Genomic DNA, 19,962 nt, shown 5'->3' with positions numbered 1-19,962 from the left:
TGTCTCACATTTGCAAATGAATATTCCAGCTGAAAAGTGATATGCTCACATTTTGTTGGCCTGAATGTTTCATGACTTTGATTCACCCTGAAAGAAATAGGAAAACTATAAGCCCCACAGGTGTTTGAAAGGAAGAGATATTAAGGGAGCGCTAGATGTCTCCACCCTGGCACCTACCATACATTTTGGGTAAACATTGATGTAAGAAGGTGTATGTGTTAGGATAAAATGTATTAGATCCAACCCAATTCAGAGGCGTAAAAGGACACGTAGTTTATTTCTCTCTCCTGTAGCACATCAGGGTGAGCATCCAGCGTTGAAAGGTGGCTGTGCTCTGTACAAGGTGCTTTCTTGTGTTAGAACATTTCTGCTCCTAGGACACAGAGCTAAGTATTGTAACACGTAACACGCCAGGAGTCTCTTCCATGTTGCGTAGGAAGCGTAGCGACAGAATTCTTACACTAAAGGCTAAGTGTGAAAGGTCCTAACACTAAGTCCCAAACCTTTCCTCTGACACCTTCCCACCCTCTTCCAGGGGGAGATGTGCCTTTATATTTGAAAATACAAGAAAAGGTGTTTACGGAAAAGAAATGAAAGCTGCTAGTGAGGGACAAGACAGAACATTGTAGAAGCCTAGTCATGGAAAAGATAAAAAAGATTTCATGCAGGGATTTCATCACGAACTGCGATGCTTCTATGATTGCATTGGTGGGAACTTTGACTCAGTGCAGTGAAGCCTTGAGGGCTTTGTTCTTTGTGCATGCGACTTCCAAAGAATATGATCAGTGGGCCCATTTTTGCAAGCAGAAATGGCTTAACCATGAAATAAACATCATGTGATTTCAAATAATGTACAATAAATGGGATTTTTTTCCTATTGGTGTTGCTGAATTCATTTTCTTTCAACAAGCATCACCTTAGAGGCAATAATCAAGCTTCTAAATGTATGGAGGGTAAAAGATGAAATCTGAAAATCTTGTAATACAGAAATGTTAGGGAAAATAACAAGAGGCGAGATATTTCCACACTCAGCCAACTTTCCCTGCTCCCACCGTGCTCCCTAGTATATCCTGGTAATCTTTAATATTTACTCCGTTCTAATTCCCCATCAATTATAAGAACCACCATACGGTGGGGAAACAGACCCCATTAAATATAATCTCACGTTACAAGGTGCTGTAAGTTCAAGGTCAGAAATCTTACAAGGAAATGTCAATTTTAGAATAGAATGAAGCATATTCACTGGATGATTGTGACCAATATTGGGAGGTAATTATCAGTTGATTAATGGCAGGCCAGCTGGAGATATTTTGGCACAATGTGGAATTGGAAAACGCTTCTGGGTCAGCAAGAGCTATAGATCAAAAAAGGATTTATTTTCCTGGGAGGGCGGAGGATGTGGTAGGAGTGAAAGAAGAATCATTTCTGCAGAAGCTGGGGGTGAACTTGGAGACGTAAGGAAATGGGTTCTCAAATGTAGCCCAGATGGAGAGAAGGAGATAGCAGCTGGATGAGAGCGATTGTCCCTGCAGTCAGAACAGGATTTTGATTAGAGTTTACAATATCATGATATGAAAAAGAAATCCCAGGTTTCTCTGGGAGCTAACATCTGGGCCCTTTAGAGGGTTCCTATTATGCTCGTAATTACTAATCTTTGATCTTTATAACAGACTGTAAGATAACCACAGTTGCTTTCATCATCAAAAACAGAAATAGCTTCAGAAGTAAACTCAGGAAAGCCAATCCCTTGTTCAGAGTAATTACTGGGCTTAGATGTCTGAGTCCACCTTGATCAGAACTGAAAAGATGACAAAATGGTACCCTCACTTCCTCTACCATGATCTCCATCCTCTTCCTCCTCATCCAGGCACCCCACCTACCTCAAAGGTTATCTCACCTCCCAAGCTAATGCTAGGCAAGGTGTGAACTAATGGGCTTATTGGTAGGACATCTTCCAGAGTATGAGTACATTTCAAAAGCAAAGAGACTTCAGAAAGAGAAATGGCAAGATAAGCCTTTGGTCTAAGGTTGAATGGTGTGTCCATCAAAAGGGTGGGACAAATAAGAAATCAGACACTGGAGGGCCTCATAAGCGAATACCAAGCGTGGCCTGCACCAAACTGTCGAAGGCCACCACCAAACCAAGCATCATTTTATTTCACACTTACAAGAAAAACCTGAGGTAGGGGTATTGCATCCTCTATGTCACAGATGATGGAAGTCTACGGGGCGGGGATACTGATGTCATATTTAAGGCCATGCAGAAAGTGAAGCGGCCCAGTTAAGATTTGCCCTGAGTGCTGCCTGACAGCGGAGCTCATGTTCTTCCTTCTCCACAGAGACGTGGCATCAGAGTCCACGGCAGAGGCCAGCGCCAGGCACCCGTAACAAGCCTTATCCCCCGATGTCCAAGGGTGGCCTGGGCTGACCCTCGTTAGACTGAGGAATTCTGTGATATTCTGAAGCATCACATTCCAACTGGAATCCGACAACAGCTAATACTTTCTACTGATTAAGCCTATTTCTAAAAAAATAAAAAGAAGTGGCATTCTCTCCTGACTGTAATTGATATTTTGTAGGCGGGAGGTTGGCCTCGTACTACACATCCTCCCTACCCGCTTCCTGGCCCCACCAGAAACTGCCCACATCCACCGCCAAACAGAGGCCTCAGGGCTGAGAATGGGCTGTGGGTGCTGGTCAAGGACACCAAACTCTACAGCTGTTCTCTATGTTTGTACTTGTCTGTGTGATGGAAGTCCCCTGCCCCACCACGTCCCTCTTGTCTGGGAAGTAGTTTCTGTTCTCAGCAGAAACACTGATTCTGGAGTGGATGACTGGCCACTTGCCATGCAAGCGGTAAGAGATGGGAGGAAAAGGACATGCATGCTTCTTGAGGTTGTAACCCCATGAAGATGTGCAAGGCTTTGGGAGGTGGTTCCAACAGTATCTTAGGAGGACCCCCTTGTCCTGTCCACTCGCTTCCTCCACTCGAAATCAACTTAGAGGCAGGGAGGTCAGCTTTGGTCCCCTTCGTGTGTTACCAAGTAGTATATGAGAGACATCCAAGGACTTGCTGATGTAAGTACATGGGAAAATATTTTTTGTTTTACCGTGAAGCCAGTGAATGTCTGTGACAGAATTTTGGATACTTTAAAGCACTGCTCAAGAGTGAGGTGGAGATGTGATTTTTTTTTTAAATCTCTCTTTCAAAGGTGTGCATCCATGGTTGGCCTCAATCATGTGTCCATCCTAAATTAACGTTTCTTGCTTATTCCAGTTTGGTAAGGTGTCGACAAAGTCAGCAGTGTAATTTTAGCAAGCCAGGGTAATCGCATAAGGATCAGCCCTGGAAAGATCTCGGCTTTGCTCACTGATGGGTAATGTCTCAGAAAAGTGACTCTCCAGCTAAGGCTGAAAAGCCTTTGGGGCTCACGCAACCTGAGGAGCGGGATGGAGAAGTAGCCCCCGATACCCACCACTAACCTAACACTCACAGCTGGACCTCAGTACTATTATAAGCTCCACTGATGCTCACAGCAGACCATTTTGTTTTCCTGCAGCCCATAATTTCATGGAATACCAACCTCAGGCAAGGTTACCTTAGACCATGATGAAAAGAAACAAAACAAGGCCACTGCATAATTTTGTCTTAGCACAGATAAAAACAAGGTCACAGTGACACTCACAAGATACCCAATCATAGAATTGCCCCACTCTCTGGCAGCTTCCAAGCTAGAAGGGACCCCTGAATCTTTAGACCATTCCCCGAATCACCCAACCAAAGCTCAATTCCTGTAATGAGTTCTTTCTAACACCCTTCTACTGAGATACCTCCACTTTCTGTGGTACATATTCTCCCTCGTGTAATGAGAAATAAGCCCAATTCTTTCAACTCCGGGTGTTTTCTTACTGGACGTGGCTCAGGCTGCACCACTGCGGAACCAGAGTAGCTAAGAGTCTCCCTCTCATCCTCCTCCTTCATCTCTACCCAATGCCTGTGCCATTCACAGGTGGAAGGGTTGAGGGGTGGACACACAATTTCCCCTGCACTCCCGAGGACAGCAGTTTTCTGCGTCCTGTGGGTCATTTTAAACCTTTGAGCCTTTCAAGCAGGCAGATGGTCAAGTGCCTTGCTCGCCTTTATGGAGTGTGGGATCTCTCCGTCCCCGTTGGGGGGAGGGGGCTCTCGTGTGAGCCTTGAGAATCAACTTCATTCCAGAAGGCATATATGTGGGCCCTCTAGACTCCACGATGAAGGGTTTGTTCAGAACTGGCTAGTGGAATAATAGGGCTACGGGCTATCTGGACACTTTACACACGCATACATGTGTGGGGTTGGGCTCAGGGTCAGACATTCAGTCATTGCAGGGGCAAAGCTGCAAGCATGTGTGTGTGGGAGACAGGCCAGGTCTAGAGCCATGCAAGGTCATGGAGTGTTTGGCCAACTGGCAAGGGCATGGTCTTTCTAAAGAGGGGACCACATTGTAGCCGTAAGGCAATGGGGTCCCACGTGTGGCCAGACCTTTTGATTTCTCATGTGAAGTGAGAATGCAGATTTAAAATTATGAAGTCTCCTGATTTTCTGATGCTGGCATTAAATTTGAATGTTTAAAAATACTGTGAAGTATTTTAAAAACTGTATAACAAAGCAGATTCAGCGTCTCTGTTTCTGGTGTGTGATGCTGCTGTATCCCTTTCTCCCCTCTTTTACAAAGTAAGAATAAAGCATAATAAGAACGCTTGAAAGGTTATTTTTACCAAATCTGCTTTTCTTTTATCTATAGAAGTAAGTTATTCTTTGTAGAGTTTCTTAGGAAAATAAAATTTTAAATATTTGGCTTTCCTTATAAATATATACAATTCCTAATGATAATTATTTCCATCCGGCTAATCTCCGTGAGCAATTCTATGATAACACACCAGGGGCTCAGGGAACTGAGCACAATCACTACCTGATAGAGTGGAGATTGCAGTTTGAACTTATGGTGAATTATTATAACCAAAGGGACATACTTTAAATATCAGTCATATTCTTTGTCAGCCCTTTAATAAAGTTATTTGTTTCACAAGAATAAATCCTGTGAATTTATTTACAAAACACAGATTTAAACATTAAATAAAAGGAAACTATAAAACTATAAGATCATGAGTTGTGAACATCTGTTATATAATAAAATATAACAAAAAGAGGTTTGTTTTTTTTTTCCTATTCCATCATGACGTTTCTCTTAAGGTTATGATGCTGTCTGATGATGGGTCAGGATTTTGCTGACTTGATTGACAAGTGCTGTAATCCTCCTCTCATATTTCTTTCAGGAGTTTCTCTTTTTTATTTGGAAATAATTGTTTAGAACTTGACAAAACTTCAGTGCCCCAAGGATTCAAGGAAAAGCAATCTAGCCATAAAGATCAACCCACTCTGTTATATGCTTAAACTGGGGAAGGCTGTCTAGAATATAAAAATACATCACATAGCCCTTGTCCTATAAGGGCGTATAAGTAAGACTCAAACAATTGGAGAAACAGAGCAGCTGTAATGGCCATGAAGTTCAGCTCCAATGTTTGAGCAGCTATCACTCAGTCTATTCTTAGATCCTTCCAGCAACAGAGAACATACAAATCCCAACCCCTACTTTGTCTTGAATAGCTAGAATAGAAAGTCCTCTCTTACATGGACTGACGTATCTCATTATTTCGACCTAGTTTTTCACTTGAGCCATGCAAAATAAATACAACCCTGCTTCCACAAGGCCACCCTTTTAAATTGTTGGAGACAGTTTTCACGTTCCTCCTGCCGACACAAAGCACGCTGAGTTCTACAGTGTCTTGGCACCATGCTCCCTTCAAACATATGCTCTGGTATTTGGGAGTCATCAGGGTGTAGTAGTACTGAGCCATTAGACTGCCTGGGTGAGCTTAAACAAAGAGCAGAGAGCAGAGGACTGAGTCTTGGGGTCCTCTATTCCTTAAGAGGCAAAGGAGACTAGAAGGAACCAGAAATGGAGCCAGAAGAGCTGTCTTTAAGGGAGGGTGAGAGCTAGAGGAGTATAGTGTTCTAGAACCCAGGCGAAGCAAGTGTTTCAAAGAAGGGAACATGATCGGCTGTGTCAGATGGAAGTGGAAAGTCAAGTATAAGGGAGGGGAGAGGTGATGCCTGAAAACGGGCATTGAATACAGCAACGAGGAGATTACTGATCTTGATGAATAGTTCTGGTGGAACAGTGGAGGTGACATTCTGCTGGAGTAAGTTTTAGAGAGAATGAGAAGAACTAAGTATTGGAGAAAGTCAGTTTAGACACCTCCTGTGAAGAATTTTGCTGTTAAAGGCTCCAGAAAATAGGACGGTGGTGATCAGTGCGATTAGAGGGGGGGGTTGTTTGTTTGTTTGCTTTTTGTTTTTTTACGATGGGAGAAATAACAGCAAGTTTGTGTGCTGATTGCAGTGCTCTCACAGAGAGAAGATAATTGGTGGAGAAAGAAAAATGACTGAAGCAGTGAGTGTGAATAGAAAAAGCAGAATAGGCGTTTTTTTGTGTGTTTACATGCAGCAGAGTTTGCCTTAGAAAGGAGCTTGGTCAGCTTATCTGTAGTTACAGTAGTAAAAATAAACAAACAAAAAACAAAAAAAACCTCACATACACTCTGTTTCCACCATTCCGGTCATCCTTCCTTCTCTGTGCTCCAGCAATGATGAGACCAGTAAAGAGTGACACTGTGGCCTCAATTTTACTTCTAAATACCCAGCATAAGGTGGTATTAACTGTTTTAATACCGCTCACCAAGTGGTTGAAACATATTGTCAGCTCAAATTCACAAGAATTTCACTTATGTTCTGTTTCCAAGACACACCTAAATGATGCTGCATTAGTAAAAAAAAGTCCCTTGGATCCAAAGACAGGATCTTCACTCTAGCCTTGGTGAGTTTCATCTTGTTAGTCTTGAAAGAGTCAAAAGTCTTGCTTGGAACTTAGAGCTTAGAGGTTTGTCCTCAAAAGGAATATAATGTCATGCTAGAAATTAATTCCTTTATGAAACCTCTTCTTTTGAACCATGTAGATTTTTCATACTCTTGCTATTTTTCTCTTTTCATTCATCTTACATATGGGAGGGTTTACTCACCTTACACGTGGGAAGTTTTTGTTTGTCTTGCATTCAGAATTAAGAGAAATTCATTTAAAAACTTGCATGAGTCTCCAGATAAAGACAGTGTCCTTTGGCACTGTTGGTGGGAATGTAAATTGATAGCAGCCACTGTGGAGAACAGTATGGAGGTTCCTTAAACAACTGAAAACAGAAATACCATATGACCCAGCAATCCCACTCCTGGGCATATATCCTGAGAAAACCATAATCCAAAAAGATACATGTACCACAATGTTCATTGTAGCACTATTTACAATAGCCAGGACATGCAAGCAACCTAAATGCCCATCAACAGATGAATAGAGAAAGAAGATGTGGCACATATATACAATGGAACATTACTCAGCCATAAAAAGGAATGAAATTGGATCATTTGTAGTGAGGTGGATGGACCTAGAGTCTGTCATACAGAGTGAAGTAAGCCAGAAAGAGAAAAACAAATATCGTATATTAACACATATATGTGGAATCTAGAAAAATGGTACAGATGAACCTATTTGCAGGGCAGGAATAGAGACACAGATGTACAGAACGGACATGTGGACACAGGGAGGGGAAGGGGAGGGTGGGACGAATTGGGAGATTAGGATCATCACATATACACTACCATGCGTAAAATAGATAGCTGGGGGAACCTGCTATAAAGCACAGGAAGCTCAGCTCCGTGCTCTGTGACGACCTAGAGGGGTAGAATTGGGGGTGGGGTGGGGGGAGGCCCAAGAGGGAGGGATATGTGTATACGTATAGCTGATTCACTTTATTCTACAGCAGAAACTAACACAACATTGTAAAGCAATTATACTCCAACAGCAACAACAAAAAAAGATGGTAGGAAAGTTCGGATTTCTGCTAGCTTTACTTTGCCAGATCAGACTATTATCTGTGTGTGAGGAGTCAGGATGGAGCTACAGCTGCAGCCGGCTGTAGGACATCACCTCAGTGACAAATAGTGGATTTCCTTTGTTTGTTGTGGCGACGTGGAGGGAGCTGGGACAGCGCCCGTGGTTGCTAACCGGCAGGACTTCCGGGGATTCTCAAACATGCCATGGCCTTTGAGAGCGTCCAGGGTCCCCGGTGCTACTGATGCGCTCCCTGCATCAATGGGTACCTTCTCTTGTGTCCAGAACACCTCCCTTTGGTGATGGTCCTTAGTTCCAGTCGGCACCTCTCACCTCTGCTTTGGTCTGGGAGGATTTTCACTTGAGCCTCTGAAGCCTTTATATTCCTTGACTTCTGAGAATCCGTTTCCACTGGTGTATAAAACTCTCCTTACGAAGCTCTGTTTATTATCATTTATCCTTGTTTACGATTGAGTGCCAAGTGTGCTGTTTGAAAAGAGCCGGACAGGAGGAAAGAAGAACAGGATCAAATGGGCCGAGATAAATAGACGTGATCGAACCATGCAGAATAGCTAATTATTAAAATGATATGTTGCTATGAGAGAGAGTCGTTAACGAATCATTGGGAGATAAACACTCTTTCTGACGGCACCGTAGAAGAGCAAATTTTGGTCACGGATCAGGACTATAACAGAAAAACATCCTGCTGTTTGGAGCCCATCTGAGGTCTGGTTCAACTCCTGGTTCCTCGGGGAAGATGATCAGCCTGGCATCCCAGCTCAGCGAGGCATGGTCCGTGGACAGGCATACACTGTCCCAGGCACACACCATCGGTTGTCAAATACCTTTTCTTAGAACTGAAGGGATCTGACACACTGATCCCCTGTGCTGGTGGACAGCTGGCCTGCTCCTCAAAGCGCTGTAACACTATCAACCTCCCTGTGTTAGAGATTTTAAGATATAAGCTCTTCTTTTTTTTCTGGGGCAGTAAGGCCAGCTATGACGTTCTTATCAGAAAGGAGACATATGAGACCCGGGGAACCGTTCTCGCACTCCACCTAATACTCCCACCTCAGGGACTAAGATGTTTGACTTTGAATCAAACCAGGTGTCCTGGAGCTCAGGGAAGAGCTGTTATTTGAGAATTCAGAAGCCCAAATAATATCTTGTAAATGAGAAGAAGAATTTCTTCTGGTCAAACAGTACTAGTTTAACTTTTAAGGAACATCAGATATTTAGTATTAATATGTGAAAGCCACAGCAAAGGCATGGCTGATACGATTAGCACAGCTAAATACAGAAAGCTAACGTGAAAAATGGAAAGGTGAAATTAGTGCAGTAGAGGGAGGATGGGAAAAGGAAAAACAAAGTCTTACTTGAAAAAGTAAAAGCAATGAAATAAACGTCCATGATTGAAGACAAAAGCAGAAAAACAAAAATATTTGTAAAGAGAAAGGAACTGTAATCACTAATAATAATAATAATAATAGTAAATTCTAAACACTTAAAATAGCATTTTGAGTGTACAAAGCTCTGTTCTGGTGTTTTAAATATATTAATTCTTTCAATCCTCAAAACAATTCTATGATGTAGGTATTATTCTTATTTTACAGATGAAGAAATAAAGTAAAATATAGGTGAAGTATAAAACACTTCTTATTTTATAGGCAACCTCACCAGTAGGTAACATTAATATCTCATGGTTTTATTTTTATTTTTTTATAAGTTTATTTATTTATGGCTGCATTGGGTCTTCGTTGCTGTGTGCGGGCTTTCTCTAATTACAGTGAGCACGGGTTACTCTTCATCGTGGGTGGTGTGCGGGTTTCTCATTGTGGTGGCTTCTCTTGTTGTGGAACACTGGCTCTAGGTGCGAGAGCTTCAGTAGTTGTGATACATGGGCTCAGTAGTTGTGGCTCACGGGCTCTATCGCGCAGGCTCAATAGTTGTGGTGCACAGGCTTAGTTGCTCCGCAGCATGTGGGATCTTCCTGGACCAGGACTCGAACCTGAGTCCCCTGCATTGGCAGGCGGATTCTTAACCGCTGCGGCACCAGGGAATTCCCTCTCATGGTTTTAATACTGATACATTTCCAGTCTTAGATACAAATACTTGTTTCAGGACTTAATACAATACTGCTTCTTTGATTTGTATCTTTCCCTCAACAACCATATCTGAGATCTCAATAAATCTGGCAAGTTCTACCTCCAAAATATATGCTAAATCTGTCCCTTTCCCCCCATCTCTCCTGCTGCTGTCCTAGGCTACAGCACCATTATTTCACTGAGGTGACACAACAGCATCCTAATTGGTCTTCCCCTTTCTGCTCCTTCACGCACAGTCTATCCAGCAATTACAATAAGCTTGTGAAATAGATCCTATTTCTTTCTTGTTTCAAACTTTCCAGTGGTTCCCCATTGTACTTAGAGTATATTTGAAACTCTTTAGCATGATTTATAATTCTTTACATGATCTAGCCTCAACCTACCTCTCCAACTTCATTTCATTCCATTTTCTTTCACTTTCTTAGTGGCAGAGAGGTCATGTTTCAATAACTTGTCCTTTACCTTAGGAGAAATATATCCACATGTCCACAGCATTGGATCTCCACAGGAATCCCGGGTACTCGTTACTGGCTGCTCACCACGACTCATTAGCATGGTATCTGTACAGTGGAGCAACATACTGTAAAATGTCAAGACTGCCAAGGTCCATGAGATTATATGATGGTAGAGAGCAAGAGGATAAACATAGCCCTGGGTGAGAGAGCAAACACGTACTGCTGTCCTTCTCAGACAGAAGCAAGTTGCTTTTTCACCACTATTTGCAGTAGCCAAAACTTGGAAACAGCCTAAATGTCCATCAACAGAAGAATGGATAAAGCAGATGTGGCACATATATCCAATGGAATATTACTCAGACATAAAAAAGAAAGAAATAATGCCATTTGCAGCAACATGGATGGAACTAGAGATGATCACACTAAGTGAAATGTCACAAAGAGAAAGACAAATATTGTATGATATCACTTATATATGGAATCTAAAATATGACACAAATGAACTTACCTACAAAACAGGAATGGACTCAGAGTTATAGAGAAGAGACTTGTGGTTGCAAGGGGGAGGAGCGTGGGGGAGGGATGGATTGGGAGTTTGGGATTAGCACGTGCGAACTATTATGTATAGAATGGATAACAATAAGGTCCTACCATATAACACAGGGAACTATATTCAATATCCTGTGATAAACATAATAGAAAAGAATATTTAATAATGTATATATATGTATAACTGAATCACTTTGCTGTACAGCAGAAATTAACACAATATTGTAAACCAGCTATACTTCAACTTAAAAAAAAAACTAAAAAAACAGCAAATTGCTTTTTATTCTTTTTTACTGATGAATATTAAAAAGAACACATCCACCAGGTTGATAACCCACATAGCAAATGCCAGAAGCTGTGATGTGCGGTCCCAGCAAATCTCTCTCGTCTGGCGTGGTAGCTGGAACTGGGACAGATTTTAGGTTTACAGCAGTCCACTTTCAGCCACTATGATTCATCTGGTGTTTGCTGGGGCCAGACAGTTTAATTAAAAGGGAAGGGAATGAGACCACCAGCCCTGCCTCTTTCAATATCTTTGATGTTGTTAATAAGCGCTTCAATTTTTCCTAGAATGCAGTATTCCTCTAATTTACAGTCTTTGCTGGGGTACTAGGGCATGGGTAATTTCTGGGTCTTTTACTACTTCTCTTATCGTATTAACTCTCATTGCATAACTCAGAGAACCAATGTGAGAGTTTTGCTAGTTGCTAAATATATTTATCCCAGTTAAGCCCTGGGGGATTAGGAAACTGCTGAGGACTCCTTGCAGGTTTCCATTTATATCAGGCTTTCATATGTGCTGGAAAAGACTTTAATTGGAAGCCCATATTGGTACTTAAGGTTCTGTGACATCAGCATCAGTTAAGACTCCTTATTCAACTGTTCTTTTAAAATCTGGGTATTTTCCTTTTCCCCCAGTGTACGGTTACTCCGTTGAATGGCTGCAGTCTATTTAGAGGAAGTATTGGGGAATGTTTATTGAATATGCTTTTGGCGATGTTGTAAAATTCTTCTTCAAGGCTGGTTTCCACTTTAACGAATAATTCTAGGTTTGCGATCTGACCTAGTCTGGAAACTGGGCAATTTTCCATTGCAGCTGATGTTGTACTTTTTGTTGTTGTTGACTGTCTTTTTAAGTTTTATTTTATTATTTGTAATTAATTTTTGTTGGAGTGTAGTTGCTTTACAACGTTGTGTTAGTTTCTACTGTACAGCAAAATGAATCGGCTATACGTATACATACATCCCCTCTTTTTGGGGTTTCCTTCCAATTTAGGTCACCACAGAGCATTGAGTAAAGTTCTCTGTGCTATACAGTAGGTTCTCGTTAGTTATCTATTTTATACATAAGGATGTCTTATTTCTTTTCAGCACCTCTTACTTACTTTCCTTTTCCTTTTACAATTTAAGTAACACCCTGGTTGGCAGTCTGTGTGTCTCGTCCTCTGGGTCATCATGGTCTGCTAGCAGTTGGCAGAGATGGGCACTCCTGTTGCCAGTCTTCCCTTGCTGCCTATTGCACGCACCTTGTCTCTGATGACTCAGCACCATTATTACCTGGTGCTGCCATTGTGGAAGGCTGTCACCCCTGTTGATACAGACAGCCAAACCTGTTGTCCCCTCTCACGACAAAGGACGGACTCCCCTCTCACGGCCCGAGATGGACGTGCCCTTTGAGCCCCCTGGAGTATATTTTCAGCTGGTGGACTTTCTGACCTCATACAGTCACTTTGTTCTAACATTCCCACATCCCTGACCCTTCTGATATCTTCTTTAATACCGTATTAAGGCACTTCCAGCATCTCTGCTTCCTATGTTGTAGGTCATTTTTGGACCAAGTTTCATAAAATCTTCCCGCTGTGTTTAGGAATCATCTCCAGATGGCTTTGCTAGGATGTTTAAACTGGACTCACAGGAGACTGCATCCATGTTATTATATACTTTCCCCTACTTAGTCTTATATTGCTCTACTTGCTTCCCCAGGCCAACACTCTGAGGATGGGCTCTTACAAGTTCTCCCCCCTAGTTCTTGCTGGTGGGTATTAACCAGGTGCTCTAATTGCTTTAGTTCCTTCCTACTGAAGCCGGAACTGCAACAATCTTCTTGAAGAAGGTGAGCACTGACACTTGTTAAACATACGCCTAGAGGCAATAAGAGATATTAAATGCAGATCTTGAACTAGACAAGCATTATCCTGCGAGACACCTGCCTTAGGTGATGTCTTTGCAGAGTTACTATTGGTGGGGTTTATTCTCCTCTAGCAAGGGAGACTGAGGATTCCTTCTGTCAGCCTGCAGGTTTTAGAGGAATCTAGAAGGTTGATCGGCTCAGGCTCAAGTGTCCCATGTCTCAGGGTTCTGTTCATTTCCTATCAGGAAATCCAGTCAGAGAGACTTTAGCTTTCTACAAGTGGAATAAGAGAGACCAACTTACCTCTTAGCCTTAAAAAAAAAAAGACAAAATTATGAAACGATGATATTCAAGGCACGGGAAATCAGGTGATAAAGGAGAGTGATTAATGAGAAAATGGTACAAGGAGGTAAGCCTTATAATTGCTCAGCTTGCTGCTTTGAGAGGGTTTTCAGGTCATAGCACAGAGAGTAGGACCAAAGGGTAGCCTGGCAGTCCCTGTGAGCTGAGAAAGTGAAAATAAGTTTATGAAAACCAAGGCAGCTAGAATTTGCTGCACAAAGTACAAGAGCAATGGACAACAGGATTTTGCATTTTAAAAATATCATTTTGAATTGCATCAAAAATGTGAAATGCTTAGAGATAAGTCTGAAAAAAGATGTGAAAGACTTGTACGCTGTAAAACACTGTTGAAAGAAACTAAAGAAGATCTAAATAAATGGATAGATACATCATGTTCATTGGCCAGAAACTTCAATATCATTATGATGTCAGCTCTTTTAAAATTAATTATAGATTTGAATGAAATCCTAAACAACATCCCAGCAAGCTTTCTTGTAGAAAATGATACGGTGATTCTAGAAGAGGCAAATCAACTTTAAGAAAGAACAACTCTGAAGGAATACACTGATTTTAAGATCTCTTCAAAAGTTAAAGGAACTGATCTATGCAGTATTGGAGGCAAATAGATCATTCAAACAAAAATAGAAAGTTGAGAATTAGACCCACATAAGTACAGACAGCTTGTTTCTGTCCAAAGTCAATTTAGTGAAGAAAGGATCATCTTTTCAATAAATTGTGCTGAAATAATTGGATATCCATGTGCAAAAATTAAACTTAGATCTATACCTCACACCATATAAAGAATTAACTCAAAATACATCATAGATTTAAATGTAAAATGTAAAACTGTGAAACTTCTTGAAGAACATAAAAGAAAAATCTTAGAAACCCTGATATAGGCTGAAATTACTTAGAAATGACATCAAATGTACTATTCATAAAAATATAAATTGGTAAATTGAACTTCATCAAAATTAGGAACTTCTGCTTTCTGGAAGACAATGTTAAAAGAATGAAAAGAGAAGCCACAGACGAGAAGAAAATATTTGTGTATCATATATCTAAAAGAGACTTTTTCCAAAATATATAAAAAACTCTCAAAAACCCAATAATAAGAAAACAACTCTATTAATAAATGAACAAAAGATTTGCAGAGACACATCACCAAGGAACATATAAGAGGGCAATTAGTCACATAAAAACATAGTCAATGTAATTTACCATCAGGAAAATGCAAGTTAAAGCCACATTGGGATACCATTACACATCTGTATAATTAAAACTTAAAAAAGATTACTCATATCAAGTGTTGGTGAGGGTGTGGTGCAACTGGAACTCCTATACTGTGCTGGTAGGGATGGAAAATCATACAGTTCACTTTGGAAAATAGTTTGTCAACTTCTTAAAAAGATAAGTATATACCTACCACATGACACAGCCATTCTATCTATATACATTTACCCAAGACAAATTACAGCATATATCCATACACAAAATTTTAAAAGCTTGTATTTTTTGCCTTTCACATATGTGTATAATCTATGTGATTTAACTTTTGTACATGGTGTGAATTGTGGGTCAAATCTGTTTTTTCAAGAGTCATACCCAATTGTCCCAGCATGATTTATTGAAAAGGCTGTTATTTTCTCATTATTCTGCAGTGCTATTTTTGCCATGAATCAAGTGTTTAGATATCCATGGGCTTCTTTCTAGGCTCTTTGTTATGATTTTGGGGGGTTTATTTTTTCCACCTTTGCACTAATACCCACCATGTATATGGCATTTCTGTAAATATTTTAGAATCATCCTATCAGATTTCACAAAACAGAGTTATAATTTTCGTTGGGATTGCACTGAAGCTGTAATTAATTTGGAAAGAATTAACTTTTTTGCAATATTGAATTTTTTCCAGTTAATAATCATGATATATTGTTCATACATTTAGGTGCCGTTTACTTTTTATTAACAGCACTTTGTAATATTCTGATTGAAGTCTTGCCCACTTTTTGTTAGATTTACTCCCAGGTATTTCATTACTTCTGATGATGAGGTTTTTTGTTTTTTTTTAAATTCAGTTTCTAATTATTGGTATATAGAAATTCAATCAATATTTTACTATTGACTTTGTATCTAGCAACCTTGCTGATAAACTACATTATTAATTTTAATGGTTTATTTGTAGGTTTTTTTCTTTTAGACAGTTGGTATTATATAGAAAGGTAGACTCAACTAGATATACATGCTTGAAACCTAATTTCAAAAATGTTTTTATCAAACAGAAAAGAATGCATAAAATAGAAATATATCTTTCATAACTCAATGACACCTATGACATTTATATCTAGTTTCTAAATTGTGGCCCTAGTGAAGTTCTCCACTAACAAACAAAATAAAACAAGAATAACAATAACAAAAGACTAGGCATTCTTAGAGCAGAGATGATTTTCATAATTTGAATATCTTGTTACTAGGGGGCAAAAATTATTTCTTAAGTTCAGAGATGATGTTATAAAAGCCCAAGACATCAAATTGAAAGGTATTTCCACTGGTCAATTTGTGACAATTTGAGTGTCACTAAAAAATTAAAGCAAAAATTATAGTTAATTAGGCAAGTTTAATTTGTAAAACTCATGAACTAATCATTGTTCTCAAAGGAAAACTTAATATTTTTTCAATCAGCTAGTGCCATATTCAAGTTAATTTGTTTAGGAAAATATGTCTATGTAAAAAGCTGACTATCAATGGAATACTTCTAATGGAGTTAATCCTCAAACTTAAAATGTCCTTATCTGAATAGCAATAGGGCACATACTTTATAGGACAAACTGCAATAAAAGTATATGAAGCTTTACAGAATCAACAGCACTGTGACTGCTCATGTCACCCAGAATTAGATGAGTCAGTAAGATCTGCAAATGGAACTCTTTTTTTTTTTTTTTAAATGAGCATTTCTGAGGCCTTGAGCCTTTCTGTTAAAACCGGTCATATTCTTATAAGGACAGTCATCTATTAAATAATACTTCACTAACTCTTTATAAATCCATAATGAGCTATATTAAGACATTCTATTAAAAATATATAGGCTCTTTCTTACAATTAAAATGAGTGGAGGGGCTTCACTGGTGGCGTGGTGGTTAAGAATCTGCCTGCCATTGCAGGGGACAGGGGTTCGAGCCCTGGTCTGGGAAGATACCACCTGCTGTGGAGCAACTAAGCCCGTGCACCACAACTACTTAACCTGCGCTCTAGAGCCTGCGCGTCACAGCTGCTGAAGCCTGCGCGCCTAGAGCCCGTGCTCTGCAACAAGAGAAGCCACCGCAGCAGCAACAAAGTCCCAACGCAGCCAATAAATTAAAATAATAATAATAAATTAAAAAAAATAAAATAAGTGGAGTCATGATCTGCAGTGTGCTCTGGAGAATACCTGTATCTCAAATTTCACCCCTGCCTAAGGAAAATGCTTTCAGTCCCCAATTTGTCATCTTCATGAGCTGCTCACCTCTCCACCAGTCTGTTACTGGACAAATGTCTCAAGGCATCTCATATCCCAGCATCTTCATGTCCATTTCTGACCGACCAGGATGACTTTTACCACTTGATCTTAACTTTTAAACCGGAGCAACTGCACTGCTCGCCCATTTTCTGCCGGGGGGGAAACAGCTGAAATGCTTTTTTACCATCTGAGGGATGGACTCTTCCTTAAAACCTACCCAGTAGCCCTGTGGCAAAGTGATTGCACTAAGAAATTTTCTTTTCTTAGTGAAAGGACCTATAAATTATAACCACTCAAAAGCTTTGTGGCCACCACCTTGACAACCTCTAGAGACTGTACCCAATATCCCAGATAGTAGGTAAAGAGTGGATCTAAATTCTAAGGGGGGTGGAATTTAGGACACACACTCAAAAGCCAAGATGCTCCACATGCCAATATATAGAATAAGTAATCATAACACGAGTAAAAATAGAATAGGAAATAAACTGAGAAGAAAATTATAAAACTTGTACAGATTCAGGTTTTTGAGGAGATGGTGCATATGGGGGAAACACCAAAATCAGGAAATGAGAGGTCAAAATGTATTTTCCTTTCTTTCAGAAAGAAAACATAATATTGGAAATATAGGTTTCTACTTTGAGATACCAGTTTTTCATTAGCAAATTTCTTTTTAGTTGTTTGTTTATTGGTTTATTTACTTGCTTATCTAATCTGTCTCTGTAGTTTATGGTATTTTAACTTCCTGGCACCCCAGGAGAAAAAGATGAGAACTTTCTTCATCAAATCTAGGAATCTTTTGATTATTATTTCTTCAAATATTCCTCATGTCCCTTTCTCCTTTTTTTTTTTCCTTCTGAGAATCCCGTTACTAGTATGTCAGTCCATTTAATGGTGTCCCGCAGGTCTCTGAGTTTCTGTTCATTTCTCTTCATTCTTTTTTATTTCTGTTCCTCAGGCTGGATAATCTCAATGGTCCTATCTTCAAGTTTTTTGATACATTTTTCTGATTACTTAAACCTGCTCTTGATTCTGCAGTAGGCAGAATAATGGTCCCCCAAAATGTCCATGTTCTACCCCAGAATTTGTGGCTATATTGTTATAATGCAAGGAGGGATTAAGATTGCAGATGGACATGAGAATGCTAATAAGCCCATTTGATGATAAGGAGATTATCCTGGGTTTTCTGGTAAGTGCAAGAGTCCTTAAATGGGGGAAAAGAGGCAGAACAGTTAGAACCCGAGAGCTAGCATCGTGAGAGAGATTTGAACTGCATTCTTGTCTCCGAAGATGAAAAGGCGTAATGAGTAAATGAATGTGGGCAACCTCCAGAAGCTGGAAAAGGCAAGAAAATAAGTTTTTCCTTAGAGCCTCCAGAAGGGAAAACAACCCTGTCAGTACCTTTTACTATGATTTTAAATTAGTGAGACCCATTTCTGACTTCTACCTCAAGAACTGTAAGTAACAAAGTTTTATTGTTTTAGGCTACTAAATTTGTGGCACTTCATTATAACAGCAACAGGAAACTAACACAAAGCCCTTATGTTGGAATTGTCATTTCAGTTACTAAAGTTTTCAACTCCAGAATTTCTATTTTATTATTTTTTAAAAAGTAATTTCTGTATCCTTATTAATATCCTATAATTGGTGAGATATCATTCTCATGTTTTCCATTGGTTATTTAGCTATGGTCCTCTTTAGTTCTTTTAATTTTAATTTAAAGTGGCTGATTTAGAGTCTTTGTCTAGTAAGTGCAACATCTGTGTTTCCTCAGGACTATTTCTATTGACTTCTCTTTTCCTGGGAATGGGTCATACTGCCTTTTTTTAATACCCCTATTTTTTGTTGAAAACTGAACATTTTAAGTAATAATAATGTAGTTACATGTAGTTATATTAGATATTAGATTCTCTTCCCTCTCTTTCATCAACTTTGCTGCTGTGCCTGTTTTTGTTGTTATTATTATTATTATCATTATTATTTTAAGCTCTTTATTGGAATATAATTGCTTTACGCTCTTGTACCAGCTTATGGGGTACACCAAAGTGAATCAGCTGTATTTATACACATATCCCCAAATCCCCTCCCTCCCGTGACTCCCCCCACCCTCCCTGTCCCGGCCCTCCAAGGCATCACTCATCATCGAGTTGATCTCCCTTTGTTATACAGCGACTTCCCACTAGCTATCTATTTTACTGTTGGGAGTATATATATGTCTATGCTACTCTCTCACTTCGTTCCTATTATTATTGATTGTTTGTTTAATGACTTTTCTAAAGTCATTCTGTATAATCTGCATTCTTTGTCATGTGTGGCCTCTAAAGTCTTGCTTGGTAAGCTTAGTGGTTGGCTGATGATTGAACAGAGATTTCCTGAAATGCTTATAATCAATAAGTCTCCCTGTGTTTGCTATTGTGTCCTGTGTGTGTGGGTTGGGGTCACAACTGTGCCTTAGCCTTCACTGCCTGCTTGCACAGATCCTCAAGGTTGTCCAGAGGTGAGACTTAGGGCCTTCTCAATTCTTTCCTAAGAACGTTCACAGTCCTGCCCACGTACACAGCCCAACACATGCAAGTGGCCTTTGTGACTCCCAGCAGTATGCAAGAGCTTTCCTAAGCCCCCTCTGGACAGTTTATTCTGTAGCTTTTCCTTTAAAGCTTTTTGGTTGGCCTATTGTGTGCCTCAACGGGTATTGACCTTCGCAAGTCACAGTGTTAAACGATTGTTTATGATTGTCTTCAACAAGTTCCTCTGGGCACAAAAGCTATTAATACTGGAAGAGCTCTGAGTGAGGTCAAATAAAAACAGTCTTTCAAGTGGGGTCTTCCTGGGAACCACCAGGCAGGGAATGGGGTTTTGAACAAGTTCCTACCCTGGTCAGCCCGTTTTAGTGGCTGCCAGGCTGTTG

The sequence above is a fragment of the Hippopotamus amphibius genome, chromosome 17, assembly GCF_030028045.1.
Source record: "Hippopotamus amphibius kiboko isolate mHipAmp2 chromosome 17, mHipAmp2.hap2, whole genome shotgun sequence".
Classification (NCBI taxonomy): domain Eukaryota; kingdom Metazoa; phylum Chordata; class Mammalia; order Artiodactyla; family Hippopotamidae; genus Hippopotamus; species Hippopotamus amphibius.
The sequence above is the reverse complement of the archived record's forward strand: the minus strand, read 5'-3'. Positions refer to the sequence as shown.